Source organism: Leptodactylus fuscus, chromosome 1 (assembly GCF_031893055.1).
Source record: "Leptodactylus fuscus isolate aLepFus1 chromosome 1, aLepFus1.hap2, whole genome shotgun sequence".
Lineage (NCBI taxonomy): Eukaryota > Metazoa > Chordata > Amphibia > Anura > Leptodactylidae > Leptodactylus > Leptodactylus fuscus.
In genome coordinates this window covers 38,079,404-38,092,695 of record NC_134265.1, presented here as the reverse complement: position 1 = coordinate 38,092,695, position 13,292 = coordinate 38,079,404, and the positions used below count along the sequence as shown (strand labels likewise).

Below are 13,292 nucleotides of genomic sequence, written 5' to 3'. Positions count from 1 at the left end.
GTGAGGAGAGCCCAGGAGGCGGAGCTTATCGCTCTACAGAAGATCCCTGCCATCCTGCATCCTGCACACCTGAGAGGGAGAAGAGGAAGCTTCAGCAAACTGAAAGTAAAGAAAGAACACACAGGTACAAGCTGGAGGGGGGGTGGGGGTTACTCTGCCTATTAATGTCAGGCATTTGGAGTTATTCATTTATTTTTGGTAACTCCATGTGCCTCATATTAATAGCAACTAACGCCATCATGTCCCTCACATTAAACCCCTATGTACTTCACCATAAGGGTTACTGATGTGTGAGATATATGGGGGTACTAATCATGGAGATACTTCATTATTACCTCCATGTCTCTCACATATCTGTAACTCTTATGTGAGGCACACAGGGGGTTAATGTGAAGGACATGATGGGGTTAATTGCTATTAATATGAGGCACATGGAGTTACTAAGCTGTAATGCACATGACTGTACTTTTTAGGGCTCGTTCACATCTGTGCCCGGTCTCCATTCTGCAGGTTTCCGTTTCCTGGATAAAACAGAGGCAGGAGACGGAAACCTGCAGGACTCTTTCATTTGAATGGGTGAGAAAGATGTCCGGCCGTGAGCGGCGGTGAGCGTTTTATACTCTCCGCCGCGAAACAGGGTTTTATAATCCGGACACAGAGTCGGACATGCAGTACTCTGTGTCCGGATTTAAAATAACGGTTTCGCGGCGGAGAGCATAAAACGCTTACGGCCGGACCCAGTCTGTGGTTTCCATCTTCTTGCATGCAGAAGACGGAAACCACAGAACGGAAACCCGAACACAGGTGTGAACCTAGCGTTATCCTCAATTGTGGCTAAAAGTATGTACTATTATATTTCAATGGGCCCAGTACACATGGCCATTGTTTTTGCGGTTGTGTGTTAGGGCCACATTGAAGAGCTGCAAATTATGGAGCAGGTCCTATATGTGTCCTATACCTAGACCAGTCATGTCCTCATAAATGGGTGGTATTACACAGGGGCGGATCCAGAGCCGGGCAACCACCTGGGGCCCCCCACTCAGCATGGCCCCGCGGCACGGCCTGGACCTAACAAAATGGTCCTGGTTGGCGGGAGGTATGTCCCGATTTTAACTCATCGGCGATGAGCTGAATACATAATGCTGCACTCCGGCATTTGTAGCCGCGATGTGATGACGTCCGGCATCCGCTGTAATAGAGAGGTGGATGCCGGGGAGTGTAGATGCCGGCACAGGTGCCTGCAACATCGCTACGCTCCTGCCCTGCATGAAGCCAGCAGCGGCAGGAGCGATGCTGCTATCCCAGAGGGGGGGGGAGGATGGAGGAGCGGAATAGCAGCATCGCTCCTGCCGCTGCTGGCTTCATGCAGGGCAGGAGCGTAGCGATGTTGCAGGCACCTGTGCTGGCGTCTAACACTCCCCGGCATCCGCCTCTCTATTACAGCGGATGCCGGGTCTGTATTGCATTGTGAAGGCTGTATGTCCGATGCCTAGCTGCATCGGGAGTGCACACGCAGGGCCAGCGGCATAGAAGCGATGACTTCTCGACGCTGGCTTTGCATATGTAACCCCGCCCACCAATGACGCCACAAAGCCGGAAGAAAGAAGAATTTACAGCAGCGAAGACTGGTGAGTATGCGACGTGGGAATACCTCTTTAATGACCACCAGTACATGTGAGATGGCGGCATGCTTGTCCACCCTTTTGCTTGTTTCTCTTGCAGATCCCTGCTATCTGCTGCCTAGTTTCACTTTGATGTTTCTTTTCTATCTAATACTGGACCAGAGCATAAAGCTCACAGAATTGGGGAGCAATGCTAACAAGTGGCAATATGAGTTGTCCTAATGTGTGATGACCCGGTCATTGACATTTCCAGATGTCCGCCATCTTCTTTCCAGCCATTGTTGTACTCCAGCATCATGCCATTCTGGCCACAAGTCATAAGGAAATGGAGGAGCGGAAAGAAATGAACAAATTTAAAAAAAATAAAATAAATAAATATATATATATATATATTGGCCCCCACCTATTTAAAGGGCCAGTGCCTGGTAATCTTCCCTTCCCATTTTCTCTGTGTTTGAGCAATAAGGTCCTTATGGTTTCTGTGTCAGCAAAGGTGCTTGATCCTATTCTGCTTGGAATTGACAGGTTTCCGAGCATGGAAACATTGCATCTGCTGCCTGTCCTGTCTACCTGTGAGCGTTTACCATTCATGCCCGAACTCTGCCTACCCTGGCCCATGCACCATCTCATTACAGATTTTACCTGATTCCTCAGTACCCAGAGTTTCTTCCTTTCCAAGCACCGGTGGTTGCTAGCTAATACTAAATCTGTTAGAAACCTGGGGATTCCCTGTGGAAGACTTCATCACTTCACCATTAACTGTAGGTTGTCCTCAGAGGTCACCATTCACACTGACTGACCTTGACACTACGTATGCTAACAGCTATCTTCTTGTAAAATAATAGTAAATGTACAACTACAGCTTCCTGGGCCGGGCTCATGAAAATAGTAAGACTGGGTGTATAATGGCCGCTATCATGTGAAGAGGTTAATGGCTTTTGTTCATTGTTCTTTGTAGTCTTTGATGTCATGAGATAGGTAAATAAATATTACACAGAGGGATTGTATTTGGAGAGAGTGGGAGTGGTTTTACTGATGTGTATCTATGAATACCTGCAGTACTGAGAACAACCAGGTGATGTCAGTATACAGACCAGCAGATCATGTACTGTATCCTATCCTATCCTACTAATCCTACTAATAGGATGTGAAAGTTTGTATGTTTGTATGTTTGTTCCTCAATCACGCAAAAATGGCTGAACGGAATTGAATGAAATTCGGCACACAGATAGATTGTAACTTCGATTAAAATATAGGCTACTTTTTATCCCGATAAATGACATGGCTTCATGACTGTTATGAATTTTTGTTCACATACTATATTACACTGCTCTTATCTCACCTTCTGAGAAAGCCAGGGCTGTTATCTCTCTGTGTAAACACACACTAACCCTCAGTGTGTGCAGACAAAGTCACATGGACAAACACCATTAATCCAAATTGTCAGTTTTCCAATTTTAAACATGCCAGGGAAAAAGAAAATCTAATTTGTCACAAACAACGAAAACTATGAAGGAAGCCAGAAGTCACAGAGTTCTCCTCAAGCACAGCTGTGGAGGATCATCAACGTCAACAACACGCTCATTATATGGCATCCCAGCGAGCTGCTGAGATGCCAGAACAATCACAGGCACAGCATAGGGAACGAGTTCAGCTGCAGGCCAGCTTGACAGCTGCAGAAACGCTGGAGCAGGCGATTCATCGACACCAACAACACGTTCATTATATGACGTTCCAGCGAGCTGCTGAGATGCCGGAACAATCACAGGCACGGTGTGAAGAACAAGGTCAGCAGCAGGTCAGCTTGCGAGCTGCCAAAATGCCGGAGCAGGCAAACCATCGATGGCAGCAATTTGCTGAGATGCCGGAACAATCACATGCACAGTGCAAGAAACTAGTTCAGCAGCAGGCCAGCTTGAGAGCTGCCATAACGCCGGAGCAATTTGCTGAATATAGGCGGATCATCAACGCCATCAACACGCAGACAAAGTCACGGGCAGAAGCTAGTAAATAATACTTCTAGTATTATAGTAGTTATATTCTTGTACATAGAAGCAGTATTATAGCAGTTATATTCTTGTACATAGGAGCAGTATTATAGTAGTTATATTCTTGTACAGAGGGGCAGTATTATAGTAGTTATACTCTTGTACATAGGAGCAGTATTATAGTAGTTATATTCTTGTACATAGAGGGCAGTATTATAGTAGTTATATTCTTGTACATAGGAGCAGTATTATAGTAGTTATATTCTTGTACAGAGGGGCAGTATTATAGTAGTTATATTCTTGTACATAGGAGGTAATTTTTATTAGTAAAAACAAAACAAAAATACATTACATTCCAGCAGAATTAATAACTAATAATAATATAACATAAATCAGACATGTCCGTCAGATAACAAAAATGAGAATCACTTTAACTTAAGAGTCCATTGCTGGCAGGAAAAAGAGGGGAAAAAATAAATCCATAAATAAATGAACAGACTTATTTGCAGTGTTATCAGAATATTCAGCAATCGATATTTACATTTCTCCACAATTTTACATTATCTGGCTTTTTTCTGACCTCCAGAGACTTTATCCACCTCAGTTCAGACATGATGTATGTCACAGCGGCCATATGATGGAAGGGCTCTCTGTGTAGGGACACCTGGGTCCTCGTATGCCAGTGATAATATTTGATGACAGTAATAATAATGTACAGGGTCTCCCGGTTAATGTCACCTATATTAGTTGGGATGCCATATACAATCTCGGGGTATTTCAGAGACTGTAATCGGGGAATTTTCAGCCTCCGGGATATTTCCCGCCAGATCTTTTGCCCTCCCCCGCACTCTGATATAAAATGTGCCATGGTCTCCTCCTGCTGACAACCCAATGGACATGCCCGATTTGACACACTAAGATGTTTTAAGTTGCCTCTTACAAAAAGCTTCCCATGCAAAGATAGCCAAGCAATGTCAAAGAACTTTGCAGGGAGCCTCAGACCAATGAGGAGCCTCAGACTATCCTGCAGGGTTGTAGACGTGCAGTCCCTCAATGCTGGCTGGAGACAATAGAAGGTCTTACATACCCTGGTGTACAGATCTTTCCTGGTCTTACTCACCAGATAGGTTTTATCAATACCCCATTTTTTCAGGCACCTTATGCCATAGTCCAGATACTGGGGGAGGTAGTCACGAGTCGATCGACCCCTCTTAAGGCTGCCGCCTCGCACCCAGGATTCTGCAAAAGGCAATATCCAACTCCTGATACTATTTACCCACAGGGAGCTGTTATCTGAGTCCAGGCAGCCAAAATTTACTTTTAGAAACATGGAGTCAAAAAACACCCTTGGATTTAACATATCCAGCCCACCCTCTCTCCTCTGTAGGTAGGTTATCCCTCTTTTTACTGGGTTCAACCTGTTCCCCCACAAAAGTTGGAAGAACAGGCTAAAGAGCCTAGCGGAGAAAGATTCTGGCAAAGGAAAGACAACAGAGACGTACAAGAAGACAGGGACCAGGTAAGTCTTCAACATTTTAACCCTTTCTCTATAGGTCAGCCTCCAGTTCTTCCATCGCTGAACCTTTGCATTTCCGGATTCCAACTTTTCTTCCCAATTTAGTCTGCAATTATCATCCCTCCCGAATTTCACCCCAAGGATCTTAATATAGGAGGAGGCCTGGGCAAACTGTGGCAGATCAAATGCAGGATCAGTATGACCAGTCCAGAGAGCTTGACTCTTCTCAAGGTTGACAAGAGACCCGGAGGCCTCTGAGTAACTTCTGATGGCTGCAGACAACATCTCCACCTCACGAGGCTCAGATATCACCACAGTCACATCATCCGCGTAGGCAACGACTCTCAGGGTCAAGCAGTGGGGGACCGGCGCCCCCTGAAAATCACACTCCTGCAGTGACCTAAGAAACGGGTCTATGGCAAACACATACAGTAATGGACTCAGTGGGCAACCTTGTCTCACCCCTGCCTCAACCCTGAAAGTATCACCCTGCCAACCATTAATCAGAGGAAAGCTCTCCGCCTCACGGTACAAAGTTCTCAGCCAATCCACAAATTGTCCCGGAATACCGTACTTTGTCAAAGTGGCCCATAGATACTCATGGTCTACTCTGTCAAAGGCCTTAGCCTGGTCAAGACTCACAACATATCTCCCACACCTCAGAGCTTTACATCTCTCAAACATCTCCCTTATCGAGATAACTGCTCCAGAGATGTTCCGCCCTTTAACTGTGCCAAACTGAGAGCCTGCCAACAGTGCCGAGGACAAACAAACTAATCTAGAGAAGAGAATTTTTGCAAGAATCTTCCTATCGACATTCAAGAGGGCAATCGGCCTCCAGTTCTTGATGTCACTAGGCTCTTTACCTTTAGACAGCAGGATCAGGGAGGACACTCTCATGGATGGAGGCATCAGGTGGTTTTCTAGACTAGTTTTGAAGACATCCACGAGAATTGGTGCCAAGAGGTCTTGGAATGTCTTATAGAACTCAGCTGTAATCCCATCTGGACCTGGTGCCTTCTTCAGATGTAACTTATCTATGGCCTCTTTCACCTCCTCCACTGTTAACTCTGCTGTCAAAGGAGAAAAGTCCAAATCATTAGTATCAGGACCCGGAGTTGCCTCCAAGAATTGAGCCACCTTCTCTCTATCCAAAACCTTCTTCTGAAACAAGTCAGCATAGTAAGTTCTCACCACCCCCAGGATACCCTCCCGAGACTCCTGTAAAACACCCTGGGAGTCAGTGAGACCTGTGACCGATTTATTTGCCACCCGCTCCCTGCAATTCTCAAAAGGATCCGGAGCCCCTAAGGACCCATAATCCCGTTCAAGAACCAGGGATGTATACCTGCGGTACTGATACTGACTGATCTCAGATTTCAGCCGGTCAATCTTCTGTTGGTTATCCCCGCCCGCCGAATAGAGTGACTCTAATTCTTTCCGCAGCCTGAGATACTGGCTATACTTACTCTTCCCCTTCTTAACTGACAGTCTCCTTAAGAGGGATCTGATCTCCTCCTTGACATCCTCCCACCAGTCTGCCATGTTATCATAAAACACCACTCTCTCAAGCTGGTTCTGAAATAGAGAGTGGACACAACTCCGGACACAGTCATCGTCCAAGAGGCTGGAATTGAGCTTCCATAGGCCTCTCCCAATATCAGGGCGTTTTGTGGAGCCCAAGCAAAAATACAAAGCCAGATGGTCAGAATAAGGGACTGTCTTTTCACTTTTCTCACTAACATGCTCAGCGGGACTGACCAGAGCTAAGTCTATCCGACTGCATCTACCAGCGCAGGAGTAAGTGAATTTGGGTTTCCTACCACCCTCAGTAAACACATCAGACAGATCAGCCTGTGAAATAATTCTGCTTAAGACCTTGCAGTCCCTGGTGAGAGGCCGACCAGTAGGTCTGTCACTGGATGACATGGTGGCATTAAAGTCCCCTGCCATGACTACTGGAACAGATGTAAACAGGTACTGCTTGACTTCATCAAACAGACGTGCCCTTTCAATCACTGACTGCGGTGGACCATAGATATTAATGAGTCGGAGCCTTCTGCCTCGGATGGTAACTTCTAAAACCAGGCACCTCCCCATCAAAACCTCAGTTAATCTGTGTATGGTGACATCAGGGGTGTTAAACAGTATAGAAACCCCGGCATAAGGCTCCACCGCCAGAGACCAGAAGGACGGGCCAGATTTCCATTCTCTCTCTGCTTCTCGTATTAGTCCTAAAGTATTTAAACGGGTTTCTTGTAAGAAATAGACATCCGCATCAAGATATCTCAGATGTTCATAGACTGCGTGTCTTGTCCTCCTTGCTCGGATGCTATTCACATTACTAGAGATAACTTTAAGATAGAAACCTGCCATCAGAACAACTAGGAATATGAGAAACAGAGAGATGGGCCCCATTGTCATAGATCAGAGTCTGAGGTCTCCTGGTGACCAACTGTTTCCATGTCCGATTCGGACTGCCCCTCATCTCGGTGGGGTCTCCTCTTAGTGGGGGGATCGCCCTCTGGTTCATCCTCATACTCCGCCATCATTCGTGAGAGTTCTCTGTCTATTTCTGCTTCTCCGTCTGACTCTGATAGGACACTAAATCTATTCCCCGTTGCAGTGACCTCGCCTGCACTACTTACTCTCATCTTTGTAGGCTTTTCTACCGTGGTCCACTCACCCTCGGGCTTACAGCTGGCTTTATCCTTCTTCCTCCTTTTATTATTGTTGGATGATCAGGCAGGAGAAGAGACGACCACTGAGGGTTGTACAACCTGCTCGACAACCTCCATGGTCGTCTCAATGGGTCCTGACTCGGCCTGGTCTTGGGTGGTATCACCTGTATGTGGTTGAGGCTCTGCCTCAGTGACTACTGACCCTGACAATAGCGCCTCCTCCTCCTCCTGTATGTCATCAGCCGCTGCCAGCAAGTCCTCATCAGGGCTATCTTTACAGATGTTATGCCAGGCATCAGGACAATCTCTGTGGGGGTGACCGATCCGACCGCACAGGTTACACCTAATGTTTTGGCATGTGGCACTCACGTGGCCCATTTCATTACATAGGCTACACTTTACCATGGAGCATACACTGGCCACATGGCCAGCCTTCCCACACTTGAAGCACCGGCGAGGCTGACCCGCATAGAAGCAGATCCCTTTTTCTCGTCCTATAAAGAATGAATTGGGCAGATGTTGGGTTATGTTGTTCTGCTGACGCAACTTCACCAGGACCCTCCACCCACCGGTCCAGACCCCGTCTTCATCCCTGTTCTTAGTAAGATCAGACATGAGGTCACAATGCCTCCTGAGCCAGATGACAATGTCCTGAGGGGGAACGGCTTCATTCCAAAATACAATTGTGACAGAAGCCGTATCTGGCCTAGAGATGGGGATGAAACTGAACTTATCCCAACCTTCAGTATCTCTCAACCTGGTGAGATTGGCCCAGAACCGGTCCAGATCAGACATCAGCTTAAAACTAACATCGTACCCCTGGCGGTCAGGAAGGTTTATGACGGCCAAGATATCAGTCGGCACAAAGCCCATCTGGGTACATAGGATCTCTCGGACCACAAACCTCCTATCCGGCAGATCCTCCTTGGCACCTCCGTGCCTAAACCTGACTACATTCCTCCTCCTGAAAGCCTGGCCTGTATAATTGGAGTTTGATGCAAAAGATGGAGCACCGCGGCTCCAGGCATTCCCTGAGGAGGTACGGCCAGATCCGCCATCTTGGCGTGTTTGTGGGCGTTGTGTGGGCTGCTGAGCACCTGTACTATGTGGTTCTGCTACTGCGCGAGTATCTAGAGGGGGAAAGTCCTGCACACTGGACTGTCCTGTGTCCGCCCCACCATCAACCTCTATGTCTGCAATATCACCAGACTCCAGAGACTGGACTGCAGAGGGGTCTGACGCCATAGATAGTGAAGGATCCCCCCCAGAAACACCTTCCCCTGCTGGGCCATTGTCACATACAGGAATATCCATAATATCAGGCACATTAGTCAGACAATCAGCGGCAGCAGAGTCCTGCACAGCAGAGTCCATATTAGTATTATAGTCAGCGGCAGCAGAGTCCTGCATAGCAGAGTCCATATTACCACTACAGTCAGCGGCAGCAGAGTCCTGCACAACAGAGTCCACAACCTGTAACCCCAAATATGTTACTCCCCCAGTACCTTCAGGTAAGAGTCCATAGTCCTGCTGCAATGACTTGTCTCCTGGGACTTGTGGTGTCTGCACAGCTGCTACTTCATTACCATTAGGCAGGGGTCCATGACCTGGTTGCAAAGTGCTGGTTGCTGGGACTTGTGGTGCCTTGCTGAGAATTGCTGCAGGTTTTTGCTGTTGCTTAACACTGGCCGCTTTCCCGTACAAATTCCCTTCCTTAAAAGGGAAACTTGCTGGCTGCAGAACCGATTTTACATGGGACTGCTGGCTGCCACCTTGAGAGGGTTCAGACCCAGCTTTGGCACAAGGTGATGGTGACTTCTGGTATTCCTGGAACCGCTGCTGGTTTCTGTATGATTCTCCCACCGGTCCCATTTGCTCCAGTACAGTCTCGGTCTCCCGTACGTTCTCGCCGATCTCTTTCGCCAGTGCGCTCAGCTTCCTGTCCAGTAACACCAGTTTCTCAGGGCATGCAGACTTTTTTAGATTATAGGCACACTCAATCTGTCTCTGCAGATATATTTTACTGGCCTTCAATGTCTCCAGTCTCTTGACCAGTGCTGGGATCTCATCTGCCAGGCGCAGTTCTGGTGCTCGCTCAGTAGATATGACAGTCTGTACATTGTTGGAAAGCTTTGCAGGCTGGTTACCCCCAGTATGGCTTCTGGTTGGTGTAGCCTGTGCTTTCTGACATGCTACGGCTGTTGTCACTGCCATGGGCCCACAATGTCCAGACTGGGGACTATGTCCCAGTTTATTTCCAGTGACTGTACTGCTGGTACCTTGAAGCTTCCCCGCTGGACTCCCTTTGATCTCCTCCACTGCCTTCACTACATTTTTGTAGTTGCTGCTACCAGATCTTGTCCGCTCAGACCGTACCAATACAGACTGCTGCATATTCTGCTGCATGGTCTGCTTCTCCAGGGATGTTCTCCTCTGTCTGCAGGAGGGTGGGGTGGACTGGACACCTGCAACCTGCAATGGAGTCTGCACAGGCTGCAAAGTTTGCTTCTTACATTCAGCCATTTTGCTTGGTTGTTGCACCGTAATACTGCTTGCTTCTGTTACTTCTTTCTTTACAACTTTCTTCCCATCTTGGCTTGCTGCACTAGGACTGCTGACACACTGGACACGATTCCCATTACCGGAGACTTTAGGATTTTCATCCATTATTTTAGTTGTCTGGGAATTGCTTCCCAGAGAAGGCCTTGGCAGGGGAACTTCCCCACCCAGGGTGGCCCCGCCCCGCCCCGGGCTATCTCCAGACATCAGGAGCCTCAGGAGAGCTACAAAAACACGTCCTCACAGCTAGGAGGTAGTATTATAGTAGTTATATTCTTGTACATAGGAGCAGTATTATAGTAGTTATATTCTTGTACATAGGGGCAGTATTATAGTAGGTATATTCTTGCACATAGGAGACAGTATTATAGTAGTTATATTCTTGTACATAGGAGCAGTATTATAGTAGTTATATTCTTGTACATAGGGGCAGTATTATAGTAGTTATATTCTTGCACATAGGAGACAGTATTATAGTAGTTATATTCTTGTACATAGGAGCAGTATTATAGTAGTTATATTCTTGTACATAGGAGCAGTATTATAGTAGTTATATTCTTGTATATAAATACAGTATTATGGTAGTTATATTCTTGTACATAAAAGCAGTATCATAGTAGTTATATTCTTGTACATAGGGGGCAGTATTATGGTAGTTATATACTTGCACATAGAAGCAGTATTATAGTAGTTATATTCTTGCACATAGTAGCAGTATTATAGTAGTTATACTCTTGTACATAGGAGGCAGTATTATAGTAGTTATATTGTACATAGGAGCAGTATTATAGTAGTTATATTTTTGTACATAGGAGACAGTATTATAGTAGTTATTTTCTTGTATATAGGGGCAGTATTATAGTAGTTATATTCTTGTATATAGATACAGTATTATAGTAATGTTCTTGTATATAGGGGCAGTATTATAGTAGTATTATTGCATATGGGGCAGTATTATAGTAGTTGTATTCTTGCATATAGATACAGTATTATAGTAGTTATATTTTTGTACATAGTAGGGAGTATTATAGTAGTTATATTCTTGTACATAGAAGCAGTATTATAGTAGTTATATACTTGTACATAGGAGCAGTATTATAGTAGTTCTATTTTTGTACATAGGAGCAGTATTATAGTAGTTATATTCTTGTACATAGGAGTAGTATTATAGTAGTTATATTCTTGTGCATAGGAGCAGTATTATAGTAGTTATATTCTTGTACATAGGAGCAGTATTATAGTAGTTCTATTTTTGTACATAGGAGCAGTATTATAGTAGTTATATTCTTGTACATAGGAGCAGTATTATAGTAGTTATATTCTTGTACATAGGAGTAGTATTATAGTAGTTATATTCTTGTGCATAGGAGCAGTATTATAGTAGTTATATTCTTGTACATAGGAGCAGTATTATAGTAGTTATATTCTTGTACATAGGAGTAGTATTATAGTAGTTATATACTTGTACATAGGAGCAGTATTATAGTAGTTATATTCATGTACATAGGAGCAGTATTATTGTAGTTATATACTTATACATAGGAGAAGTATTATAGTAGTTATATTCTTGTACATAGTGGCAGTATTATAGTAGTTATATTCTTATACATAAGAGCAGTATTATAGTAGTTATATTCATGTACATAGGAGCAGTATTATTGTAGTTATATACTTATACATAGGAGAAGTATTATAGTAGTTATATTCTTGTACATAGTGGCAGTATTATAGTAGTTATATACTTGTACATAAGAGCAGTATTATAGTAGTTATATTCATGTACACAGGAGCAGTATTATTGTAGTTATATACTTGTACATAGGAGGCAGTATTATAGTAGTTATATTCTTGTACATACGAGCAGTATTATAGTAGTTATATTCTTGTACATAGAAGCAGTATTATAGTATTTATATTCTTGTATATAGGTGCAGTATTATAGTAATTATTATTTGTGTATCCGGACACAGGCTCAATGGAGTTTAAAAATGACATCCATGTTTGGTAGACGTGCTCACAGAAGCTACTACTTCCCATCCTCCACTCTTTTTGGTAATATATATTTTACATGATACAGTAGTCAGCAGGGGGCGACAATGAGAGACTCTGAAATCTGAGGGCCATTCATAGTAAAACAAATATAGTATAATCTTTTCTTACAATGTCCTGACAAGGTACCTCAGGAGCATTAGCTGGATCATTCCTATCACATATCAAATTGCCCTTCAGTCTCAATACATGAAGAGTATATACAGCACATATAGTATGTCAGTATACATACTATACCGTATGTATGTCATATTCTCTCCCTACAATAACAGGTTATCAGATATTTTGCTCCTCCATACAAAATGGATCAAGAATTAAAATGCATTTTTATGAAAAGACTTTGATAACCCCCAACCACCCCCACCATAAATACACCGAGAATACATCGTACCAATCTCATGAAATATTGCACAATATATGCCAAATCCAATGTTAAACAAAGTCACTCTTCCATTAGGGATACAGCACAGGTACAGGGTGTGTTAGAGTGTCAGCTCTTCAGTCCAGAGGGTTTACTCTCGCAGCAGCTGAATTATAGCCAAACCGATGCTTACCTGTGCCTTGTAGATGGGGCCAAGGGTGTCACAAATCTCTCAAGGGGTCAGCAATATCCCTTCATCACTCTCTATCAGAGATGGGAGACAAACAAGGGATTTAGGGGGGGGCTGGCGGCAGAATAGGGGCCACAGGCAGACAGCAGCAGCAGCAGGTGACAGGCAGGAGATGGGGCAGGGTAGGACTGAGCAAATAAAGGAAGTCGCCCTTTGGACTGTGACTTTTACAGCAGGTGTTATATGACACCTGTAGTCGGGGAGTGGGGACAGGTCAGAGACAGGGGAGATACGGTCGCCCCCAGAACACATGCTGTGCTTAACCA

General features: G+C 44.8%; 1 protein-coding gene across 1 annotated transcript in view; it reads right to left on the bottom strand.

The window, feature by feature from the left end:
• LOC142198750 (phospholipid-transporting ATPase ID-like) overlaps positions 1-13,010 on the bottom strand; it is a 98,448-nt gene extending 85,438 nt beyond the window's left edge. Inside the window, exon 1 of the mRNA XM_075269723.1 lies at positions 12,970-13,010. The gene's annotated coding sequence lies outside the window, so the exon portion shown is untranslated. The remainder of the gene's footprint in view (positions 1-12,969) is intronic.
• Between the last annotated feature and the right edge of the window lie 282 nt (positions 13,011-13,292).